Source organism: Zeugodacus cucurbitae, chromosome 2 (genome assembly GCF_028554725.1).
Source record: "Zeugodacus cucurbitae isolate PBARC_wt_2022May chromosome 2, idZeuCucr1.2, whole genome shotgun sequence".
NCBI classification, from domain to species: Eukaryota; Metazoa; Arthropoda; class Insecta; order Diptera; family Tephritidae; genus Zeugodacus; species Zeugodacus cucurbitae.
The window spans coordinates 36,431,707-36,444,087 of record NC_071667.1 but is presented as its reverse complement, the minus strand read 5'-3'; the positions used below and the strand labels follow the sequence as shown (position 1 = coordinate 36,444,087).

Genomic DNA, 12,381 nt, shown 5'->3' with positions numbered 1-12,381 from the left:
TACGCTCTATAGAACCTTATATGAGATATTTAGGAGGCTTATCCCATGGTAATTGGCACAGATTGTGGGATCTCCCTTCTTATGGATAGGGCAGAGCACACCGAGATTCGACGTCGAAGCTTCCTTGTGTTTGTTGACGGGCGTTCTTCGCTGCAATCAGATAATGGTCCGAGTCTATATCTGGTCCTCGGAGCGTTCACACGTCTAAAACACTGGAGACATGTCTTCCGTCTATCACAACATGATCGATTTGGTTACGCGTGTTTCGATGATGAATTTTCTTGTGCTGGAATCTGGTACTACAGACGACCACATTTCGGGCGATGTCGATGTCCCGATGGCGATGATGTAAGCCTTTAGTCGTATGATGACATTAATCAGCTGGACAGAGGCACCTTCCCAATTAAGGGGCCGGACATAAATCATAATCCTTAAAACGTTTGCAGGGGGTTTCTCATCCGAGGCTTTCATGGATTTATCATTGGTACTTCGTTTTTCATAAGGGCATGCACCTGGAATGTCCGGACCCTTAATTGGGAAGGTGCCTCTGCCCAGCTGGTTGATGTCCTCATACGACTTAAGGCTGACATCACCGCCATCCAAGAAGTGCGATGGACGGGACAAGGACGGAAGAAGGTGGGTCCTTGTGACATCTACTACAGCGGCCATATAAAGGAGCGCAAATTTGGTGTTGGATTTGCGGTGGGAGAGAGACTCCGCCGCCGAGTCCTGGCATTCAACCCGGTGGATGAACGTCTTGCCACAATCCGCATCAAAGCGAGGTTCTTCAACATATCGCTTATTTGCGTCCACGCCCCAACGGAAGAGAAGGACGATGTGACCAAAGATGCTTTCTATGGGCGCCTAGAACGCACCTATGAGCGCTGCCCCCGCCACGATGTCAAAATCGTGCTTGGCGATTTTAACGCCAGGGTGGGTAAAGAAGGTGTCTTTGGAACAACAGTCGGAAAATTCAGCCTCCATGACGAAACATCGCCAAACGGCCTGAGGCTGATCGACTTCGCTGGGGCCCGAAATATGGTCGTCTGTAGTACCAGATTCCAGCATAAGAAAATACATCAAGCTACTTGGCTGTCTCCTGATCGAAACACGCGGAACCAAATCGATCACGTTGTGATAGACGGAAGACATGTCTCCTGTGTTTTAGACGTACGTACGCTCCGAGGACCAAATATAGACTCGGACCATTATCTGGTCGCAGCGAAGATACGCACCCGCCTCTGTGCAGCAAAGAACGCCCGTCTACAAGCACAAGGAAGGTTCGACGTCGAAAAGCTGCAATCGCAACAGACAGCCACGAAATACTCTACTCGACTTGCACTCCTGCTCTCTGAGAGCACTCATCAGCATCTCGGTATAAGGGAACTGTGGAACGGCATCTCAAACTCACTGCGTACCGCTGCAGCCGAAACAATTGGTTTTCGGCAACGACAAAAAACAAGCTGGTACGATGAGGAGTGCCGTCTCCCAGCGGAGAGAAAACAGACTGCCTACCTCGCAACATTGCAAACGACCACAACACGTGCGGGATGGGATAGATACCGAGAGCTGAAGAGGGAAGCGAGACGCATTTGCAGACAAAAAAAGAAAGAGGCCGAAATGCGTGAGTACGAAGAGCTTGAGAAGCTGGCAGACAGAGGGAATGCTCGAAAATTTTATGAAAAAATGAAGCGACTTAACGAAGGTTTCAAGACCGGAGCATCCTCATGTAGAGACCAAGGTGGTAATCTGGTAACCGATGTCCAGGGCATACTGGGATTATGGAGGGAACACTTCTCCGACCTGCTGAATGGCAGTGAGAGTACAACACCAGGAGATGGCGAACCCGATTCCCCAATCGATGACGATGGAATAGATGTTCCATTACCCGACCATGAAGAAATTCGAATAGCAATTACCCGCTTGAAGAACAACAAAGCGGCGGGGGCCGATGGATTACCGGCAGAACTATTCAAATACGGCGGCGAAGAACTGATAAGGTGCATGCATCAGCTTCTTTGCAGAATATGGTCGGAAGAAAGCATGCCTGACGATTGGAATCTCAGTGTGCTCTGCCCAATCCATAAAAAGGGAGATCCCACAATCTGCGCCAATTACCGTGGGATCAGCCTCCTAAATATCGCATACAAGGTTCTATCGAGCGTATTGTGTGAAAGACTAAAGCCCACCGTCAACAAACTGATTGGACCTTATCAGTGTGGCTTTAGACCTGGAAAATCGACAACTGACCAGATATTCACCATGCGCCAAATCTTGGAAAAGACCCGAGAAAAGAGGATCGACACACACCACCTTTTTGTCGATTTTAAAGCTGCTTTCGACAGCACGAAAAGGAGTTGCCTTTACGCCGCGATGTCTGAATTTGGTATCCCCGCAAAACTAATACGGCTGTGTAAATTGACGTTGAGCAACACCAAAAGCTCCGTCATGATTGGGAAGGACCTCTCCGAGCCGTTCGATACCAAACGAGGTTTCAGACAAGGTGACTCACTATCGTGCGACTTCTTTAACCTGATGCTGGAAAAAATTATAAGAGCTGCAGAGCTAAACCGAGAAGGTACAATCTTCTACAAGAGTGTACAGCTCCTGGCGTACGCCGATGAGATTGATATCATCGGAAGCAACAACCGCGCCGTTTGTTCTGCTTTTTCCCGCTTGGATAAGGAGGCGAAGCGAATGGGTCTGGAGGTGAATGAGGACAAGACGAAATATCTCCTGTCATCAAACAAACAGTCGGCGCATTCGCGTCTTGGCTCCCACGTCACTGTTGACAGTCATAACTTCGAGGTCGTAGATAATTTCGTATACCTGGGAACCAGCATCAACAACACGAACAATGTCAGCCTCGGAATCCAGCGCAGAATAACTCTTGCCAACAGGTGCTACTTTGGACTGAGTAGGCAATTGAACAGTAAAGTCCTCTCTCGACGAACCAAAATCAAGCTCTACAAGTCACTTATCATTCCCGTCCTGCTTTACGGTGCAGAAGCTTGGACGATGTCAACATCAGATGAGACGACACTAGGAGTTTTCGAGAGGAAAATTTTGCGCAAGATTTATGGTCCTCAGAACATTGGCAACGGCGAATACCGCAGACGATGGAACGATGAGCTGTACGAGTTATACGACGACATTGACATAGTTCAGCGAATAAAAAGACAGCGGCTACGCTGGCTAGGTCATGTTGTCCGAATAGACGAAAACACTCCAGCCCTGAAAGTGTTCGATGCAGTACCCGCCGGAGGAAGCCGAGGAAGGGGAAGGCCTCCACTCCGTTGGAGGGACCAGGTGGAGAGCGACCTGGTTACACTTGGGATCTCCAACTGGCGCCGAACTGCAAAGGAGAGAGACAGGTGGCGCACTATCGTCGATTCGGCTATAACCGGCTAAACGGTTGCAACGCCAATCACATACATACATACATACTTCGTTTTTATAAGGTGGGTCCCAAACCCTACGCTCTACCGTAGGGGCAGGTTCGCCTTCTCACTTTAATTCGCCTCCAAGCGGCTGTTTTTTTGCTACCCAGAGGATACTTGGTCTAAAACCGGAAGTCGTGAGCTGCATTGATGTGGAGAAGAACCGTTTCTGGCCACTCTCAAATGAATGACAGTCAAAAACTTTCCTCACTTACGTGAACTCCTTCACATGATCCCATCCTTAAAAGGGAACAAACATTAAATAAGCAAGAGTTAGGTATGAATGCACTTGCAGGTATAAAACTTAGTGCTTATTCCTAATTATAAATGATGAACGAAGTAGTGATTTTTAATCGAATCAGTGAAAAGAGGGACGGCGACTTTTAAATCACAGTAATTTTTTATAGCGTCTAGCGATCGAAATTTGCTTTAATAATATGAATATGTAAAAAAAATTTAACATATAACAAACCACCCTGTTATAAAGCCAAATATGTGTATGTTTATTTAGCATTGTTTTTAATGTTATACCGTGCATTTTTCGTTCGTTGTTTTATACGAAATTGTTTTTTCGCAAATTTTAAATTTTGAATGAATTTCACTTATTGGGTCGAAAAATTGCCACAATTAATTTCTTTTTTATTAAAAGATATTTTCGCATTTTTATATTATAACAATAATATATATATAATTTTATCACGTGATTCACGAAATCAAACTTCGTATTTGAAGTTTTTTTTTTTAAATCAACCGTGGAATATTATTCAAATTAATATATTCACAATATATCTAGTTCAAACACCAAAAAATCACCGCTAATCGTTCCAGTGATAAATTTCATTCAAAGTAAAATAGTGGCTTGTAGAAAAATCACCAATCACTGATATAACGGCCTAGCAGTCACTCTCGCAGAGATAAAATCACCGGTAATGAAATATCGCTCATCCCTACTAAATATGTTCTATTTGATCTAGTAGCGAATCAAATCAAATATAACATTAGTTTAAATATTTAATGTCTTTCATTTAAGATTATCGCAATAATCACCACATTTTTTTTCTTTAAAAATTAAAATATATTTGAAAATATGTATGTGAATGTATCTATTGAAAAGAATTCGAAAAAACGACGACTTTACGTTGAAAATAAGCAATTGCGTCCCATACCCCTGACAACTTTGCCTATAAACATATCAATAAGCTCGCATACATATTTCTTTTTATATTCTCGAAACCTGTTGCACAGAGTATTATAGTTTTGTTCACATAACGGTTGTTTGTGTCACCAAGAAATAAAAGTGTTAGATATGGGGTTATATATACATAAATGATCAGGATGACGAGTGGAGTTGAAATCCGGATGTCTGTCCGTCCGTCTGTCCGTCTGTCCGTCCGTCCGTCCGTGCAAGCTTTAAATTGAGTAAAAATTGAGATATCTTAATGAAACACATGTTCCTTGGGACCATGAGAGGGTTGCTTTCGAAAATGAGCAAAATCGGTCCACTGCCACGCCCACAAAATGGCGAAAACCAAAAACACATAAAGTGTCATAACTAAGCCATAAATAAAGTTATAACAGTAAAATTCGGAATAAAGGATCGCACTAAGAAGGGGCTTATTTGGATGTAATTTTTTTGGGGAAGTGGGCGTGGCCCCGCCCCCCAATCAATTATTTGTATATATCTCGCAAACCAATGAAGCTATATATACCAAACTTTCTGCAGTCGATTCTCTTACGTACCCCACCACACACCATGAAAATAGTTGAAATCGGAAAATAACCATACAAAGGTTAGGTTGAAAATTACTAAAAGTGGGTTAACTCACTAACCAAAAACGTCAGAAACACTAAATTTCACATAAGAAATGGCAGATGGAAGCTGCACTCAGACTTTTTTACAAAATGGAAAATGGGCGTGGCGTCGCCCACTTATGGGTGAAAACCCATATCTCAGGAACTACTCGACCGATTTCAATGAAACTTGGTTTGTAATAGTTTCCTTACCTCACAATAATATTTTGTGAAAATTGGCCAAATCGCTTCACAACCACACCTACTTCCTATATACCAGAACTTTGAAGACGATTTGAATTGTTTACTTTACAATATGAGTAAGCATTACAATGAGAGTAAGCATTAGTGAAGATATCGGTGCAGAACTTTGCACAAATACTATGTTAATAGTGTGGCAGCCCCATTCTAAAAATCGCCAAAATCGGACCATAGGTTTTCAAGGCCCCATATATCGAACACGAGGACCTCGGTGCTTCTAACCTAATATTAGGGTTTCCAACTTTCAATGGACTTTATATAACATACATAACGAATATGTGGGTCAAATTGTGTATTATATAATATTAATTAAGTTAAATAAATAAATTGCGAGAGTATAAAATGTTCGGTTACACCCGAACTTAGCCCTTCCTTACTTGTTTTTTTTTTTTTTTTGAAGTTATACTTCTTATACGACTTCGGAAAAGGTTGCGATAATTCTTTAACGCTTCAGTGGATAGGGAATAACGTTGAACAATTAACGCGAAAGAGAGAGAGAGAGAGAGTGAATGAGAGTAAAGCAGAGAACTTAAAGCACTTGGCATGCTTATGCTATTTGAGCAATTCTTATTTTTGTAGAACAATGTTTAAATTTTTGGTTGGTTTTGTGTACGCATATGTATGATTGTATGCTTGCGCATTATGTTTCTTTCGTTTCTGTTTCATTTCAGCGAATTCTCAACTATTTTGGTTGAAATACTCTGCATTGGCCGTTGAAAAGTTAATACTATACTTCACAGGTTCATTTCTGTAGTCAGTCTTCATTTACTTTCTTTGCAAAATTAGCACCCGCGATGAGGAGTTTATGAACTTCATTTCTAATTTTGTCTTGTGGCATATTAGAAATTATGTTTATTCGATGATCGCTCGGTTACAACGGATAAAACGACTTCTGAGTGGTGATTTTAATGAATGAATAAATTCCAAGGTTTTATACAAATAATTATATATAATAAAAAGGTGCGTGGAACCAGTAGAGTATAGCGAACCACCGGTACTACTTGCGGGAGATTTCAATGTAAATTTCTCATTGCCAAAAGCTGCACCAGTACTGGTATTTCTCAGAGAGAAATTTTCATTAGAAATGATCAATGGAAGAAATGATCCTACGACAAAAGGAGGTACGACTATTGATGCGGTATTCGCGAGAAATATAGATGAAATGGATGCAAGGCATTTCATATCGTATTTTAGTTATCATAATCCAATTGTAGATATTATAAATATCAATCCGTCAGAACCCAGAAATGATAATTGATTTGGAGTTTGCTTTATAAAATGTGAATTTAAGAAAGTGTTGGTCACTCCACCATGATCAAAATGATATGCATTTCTTGGAATATCACTAAGAAGTATAACTTCTTCCGCGCGTAGGGACTCCACGCACCTTTTTTTATTACAATCATTTTTTTAAAACTATAATAATGTTTGATATCACTACAACTAGTTTTTAAAAGCTAACGAACAGTTTGATTTGAATAACTTAAAAACAAATTACAAAGAAATTAATAATAATATTTACATGTTTTGGCTTCCAACTAAATTATGGGATCTTTTTCGACATAATCGAATAGAAAGGCATGTGTCTAAGAGGAGATTTCTCGCCTCCTCGTTAACATGTTCATTAAGGCTTTTGTAATGGGCCTCTGCCTGAATCCTTATTTCGCCAGCGACTGTATTCATCTTTAGATCTCCTGCACCAAGGAGCATTTACAATACTACTTAGCACCTTGTTCTGAAACCGTTGTTTAATATTAATACTGCTATCATTGGCACATTCCCACAGTTGCGCACCATATGACCATACTGGCTTGATTATTTGGTTATATATAAGTAGTTTGTTGTGTATGGACAGGTTTGACCTTCGTCCGATTAGCCACTTCATTTTTGATAATTTCAAATTAAGTACAATCTTTTTTTATTTTAATATGCTCTTTCCAACGTAATTTGGCATCGAGCGTTATACCAAGATATTTGGCTGTATTTGCATATGGTATGCAGGCACCGAGAATACTTTGTTTGTAAAATTTACATGAACCGACTTGCCACCGTTTAGTTTTATTCTCCATTTTTTAGTCAAATTTACCACAGAGTTAATTGCATGTTGCAGATTTAGCGCAGCTTTTTCAGCTGTTTTTTCGACACATAGTATTGCGGTGTCATCAGCAAAAGTGGCAGTCATACTGTTTGGCGCTAACAGTAAGTCTCTTGTATACAGAATATACAAAAGTGGACCTAAGATACTTCCCTGATGTACTCCTGCTTAAATTTCTTCTAGTTTTACGTGAAAAAATCTCATGGTTATATATGAATGTAGAAGAGCACAATACTCAATTGGAAGATATGATTGTAGTTTTTGCATAAGGCCTTCGTGCCACACCTTGTTAAATGCCTGCGCAACGTCAAGAAATACAGCGGAGCATACGTTCCCCTCTTCCAATGATTTATCAATTTCGGATGCTATTCTATGAATTTGTTCTATTGTTGAATGCTTGTTTCTGAAACCGAACTGATGCGATGGGATTAATTGCTTTTCATCGATTATAGATTTCAATCTTTGATAAATTAATTTTCCAAAAAGTTTTGCGATTTGTGGAAGTAGTGAAATTGGTCTATATGACGAGACAATATGAGGATCCTTTCCTGGCTTAGGAACCATAACAACGTTAGCAACTTCCCAAAGACTTGGAAAATGTGTCAGACGGTTTGATGTATTGAAAGATATGTGAGCTTCATTAAACTTTTATATGGTAACTGCTTTAAAACTTCAGCTGTAATTAGATCGAATCCAGCTGCTTTCTTAACTTTAAGCTTTTTAAGTTCACATATGGTGATTGGTGGGATTGCATGATCTGATTGAATGTTACTGAGGAATGTGTTTTCACTACTCTCATTTGGACATAAGGTTTCAGCTAGGTGTTTTGCAAATGCATTAGCTTTATCACAATTACTTCTAGCACATGTATTTGGTGCAATTTTTTAATGGTGCAATGTACCTTGTTGGGCGTTTAAGATACTTGGTACTTTTCCAGAGTGTGTAATCATTTTTTTTATCAGCGATTAGTTGAGATAAATATTTATGAATTGACTCATTCTTAATATGAGCGATTTCACGTTTTAATTCAGCTGTTGCCTTGTTAAGGTTGGTTTTGTCGAGTGGTGAGCCTGTTTGTTGCCATTTCCGTCGCAACTTTCTTTTCTTAGTAATGAGCATTTTTATTTCTTTAGCGTAATTTGAACCTATAATTTTCCGCTTTATCTCCGGAGTATTATCCCAAGCTGCTTCTTGAATTTCTTTCGTGATTTTGTCAACTTCTAGCTCTAGTTTTTCTATTGTTGTGATTTGGGGACAGTTTATTTTGGTCTGAAGGATTTGTTTCAATGAAGTCCAGTCCGTATTTTTGTTGTATAGCTTCAAACTAAGATCTCTTTTAATGACTGTTTCACTTTGTGTTAGATATAGTGGGGAGTGATGAGAGCTCAGATGAAAACCACCTTCTATTTCAATAAAATTTCGAGATACTTTTCTTGTTATATAAAAGTCTATAACATCCGGTATTTTGCAGGTATCCGTTGGTCAGTAAGTTGATGTTCCAGTCGATACGAATTCACACCCCGTTTCTTGCGCTGTCTGGAATAAATCTCGCCCTTTAGTTGACGTTAGGCGCGATCCCCAGAAGACATGCTTCGCATTAAATATTATGAATCTGGAGAGGGCTATGTTGCCTCTTTTCACTTCTTAAGTGATCATTAGAAAATTCTTCAACTCTTGATTTTTAACAATGACGTGAAGAAATTGTAGATAAGGGATTTCGCCATCATCATCGTACTGAAACGACATGTGCACGCACTTTATTTTGTCAAAGACGGGTTTACCTTATGAATGAAATTCAGTATGTACATCAGAGATCTGCATTGAGGAATAATGAAATTAGTGCACTAACTCATGAGCCAAACAAATTGGTGTAAATGAGTACTAATATTAATATCAAAAATCCACCAAACCAAAGAAACTTATAGTATTTCTACACTTATATCTGCCGTCAATTTATGACTCAAACGAGTTTATAGTAACAATTTGATTTTACTCACTTGTTCATTGGTCACGATGAAAATAAACTTGAATGAGCTCGCTACACTGATCGGCATGAGTGAAATTGTGACTTCGTAGCTGACCACGAAAGTAAAGATACCCAGTGAGAACTTTGTCACATTACATGTTTCATTATTTCATTGAACATGGGTTATAGATTAGATATGTACATGTTTACATATACATTGTTTACAACCTGTGTAAGTGCAGCTGAGAAAACATAAATATTTATGTATAGTTATAAGTAATAACGGGTGATTTTTTTGAGGTTAGGATTTTCATGCATTAGTATTTGACAGATCACGTGGGATTTCAGACATGGTGTCAAAGAGAAAGATGCTCAGTATGCTTTGACATTTCATCATGAATAGACTTACTAACGAGCAACGCTTGCAAATCATTGAATTTTATTACCAAAATCAGTGTTCGGTTCGAAATGTGTTTCGCGCTTTACGTCCGATTTATGGTCTACATAATCGACCAAGTGAGCAAACAATTAATGCGATTGTGACCAAGTTTCGCACTCAGTTTACTTTATTGGACATTAAACCAACCACACGAATGCGTACAGTGCGTACAGAAGAGAATATTGCGTCTGTTTCTGAGAGTGTGGCTGAAGACCGTGAAATGTCGATTCGTCGCCGTTCGCAGCAATTGGGTTTGTGTTATTCGACCACATGGAAGATTTTACGCAAAGATCTTGGTGTAAAACCGTATAAAATACAGCTCGTGCAAGAACTGAAGCCGAACGATCTGCCACAACGTCGAATTTTCAGTGAATGGGCCCTAGAAAAGTTGGCAGAAAATCCGCTTTTTTATCGACAAATTTTGTTCAGCGATGAGGCTCATTTCTGGTTGAATGGCTACGTAAATAAGCAAAATTGCCGCATTTGGGGTGAAGAGCAACCAGAAGCCGTTCAAGAACTGCCCATGCATCCCGAAAAATGCACTGTTTGGTGTGGTTTGTACGCTGGTGGAATCATTGGACCGTATTTTTTCAAAGATGCTGTTGGACGCAACGTTACGGTGAATGGCGATCGCTATCGTTCGATGCTAACAAACTTTTTGTTGCCAAAAATGGAAGAACTGAACTTGGTTGACATGTGGTTTCAACAAGATGGCGCTACATGCCACACAGCTCGCGATTCTATGGCCATTTTGAGGGAAAACTTCGGAGAACAATTCATCTCAAGAAATGGACCCGTAAGTTGGCCACCAAGATCATGCGATTTAACGCCTTTAGACTATTTTTTGTGGGGCTACGTCAAGTCTAAAGTCTACAGAAATAAGCCAGCAACTATTCCAGCTTTGGAAGACAACATTTCCGAAGAAATTCGGGCTATTCCGGCCGAAATGCTCGAAAAAGTTGCCCAAAATTGGACTTTCCGAATGGACCACCTAAGACGCAGCCGCGGTCAACATTTAAATGAAATTATCTTCAAAAAGTAAATGTCATGAACCAATCTAACGTTTCAAATAAAGAACCGATGAGATTTTGCAAATTTTATGCGTTTTTTTTTTTTAAAAAGTTATCAAGCTCTTAAAAAATCACCCTTTAGTTATAGATAGTCACACATGTATACAAATGCTTATGATTATCAGTAAAAATCAGAACAATAGAATATAAATACAAATAGTCCCAAAACCATAAATATTTCCCTTCCTTTGTTAGAAGTAGATAAGTACACATAATATTTGGAAAACAACTGACCTGCGCGTCGGTACTAGCATAAGTATAAATAGAAGTAGTTTGAAAAAGAAGAACCAGAATAAATTGACCACTGAGCGCAGAGCACCGTGTCTAACCATTTATTTAATTGGCGCCCAACGAGTTTTTGTAAGTCTGTTCCCAAAATCCTTATATATATATATATTTGGCGTAGGAACCGCTTTAAGCGATTATAGCCGAATCCACCAGAGCGCGCCACTCATTCCTCCTTTTTGCTTTTTGGCGCCAACTGGAAACACCAAGTGAAGCCAGGTCACTTTGCACTTGGTCTTTCCACCGGAGTGGAGGTCGTCCTCTTCCGCGGCTTCCTCCAGCGGGTACTGCATCGAATACTTTCAGAGCTGGAGTGTTTTCTTCCATCCGTACAACATGACCTAGCCAGCGTAGCCGCTGTCTTTTTATTCGCTGAACTATGTCAATGTCGTCGTATAAATCGTACAGCTCATCGTTCCATCGTCTGCGGTATTCGCCGTTGCCAATGTTTAGAGGACCATAAATCTTGCGCAAAACCTTTCTCTCGAAAACCCCAAGAGTCGTCTCATCGGATGTTGTCATCGTCCACGCTTCAGCGCCATACATCAGGACAGGAATAATGAGCGACTTATAGAGTTTGATTTTGGTTCGTCGAGAGAGGACTTTACTTTTCAATTGCCTACTCAGTCCAAAGTAGCACCTGTTGGCAAGAGTGATTCTGCGTTGGATTTCAAGGCTGACATTGTTGGTGTTGTTAATGCTGGTTCCCAGATAAACGAAATTATCTACAACTTCAAAGTTATGACTGTCAACAGTGACGTGGGAGCCAAGACGCGAGTACGCTGACTGTTTGTTTGATGACAGGAGATATTTCGTCTTGTCCTCATTCATCACCAGACCCATACGCTTCGCTTCTTTATCTAGTCTGGAAAACGCAGAACAAACGGCGCGGTTGTTGCTTCCGATGATATCAATATCATCGGCATACGCCAGGACCTGTACACTCTTGTTGAAGATTATACCCTCTCTATGTAGTTCAGCAGCTCGTATTATTTTTTCCTGCAATAGATTGAAGAAGTCGCACGATAGTGAGT

The 12,381-nt window shown here is 40.2% G+C and overlaps 1 protein-coding gene and 1 pseudogene across 11 annotated transcripts in view; one reads left to right on the top strand and one right to left on the bottom strand.

Moving 5' to 3' along the window:
* The window catches only part of LOC105219969 (uncharacterized), an 833,969-nt gene that overhangs the window by 357,722 nt on the left and 463,866 nt on the right, over positions 1–12,381 (bottom strand). The window lies entirely within an intron of this gene.
* On the top strand, positions 6,216–6,393 carry LOC114805085 (small nucleolar RNA U3; annotated as a pseudogene).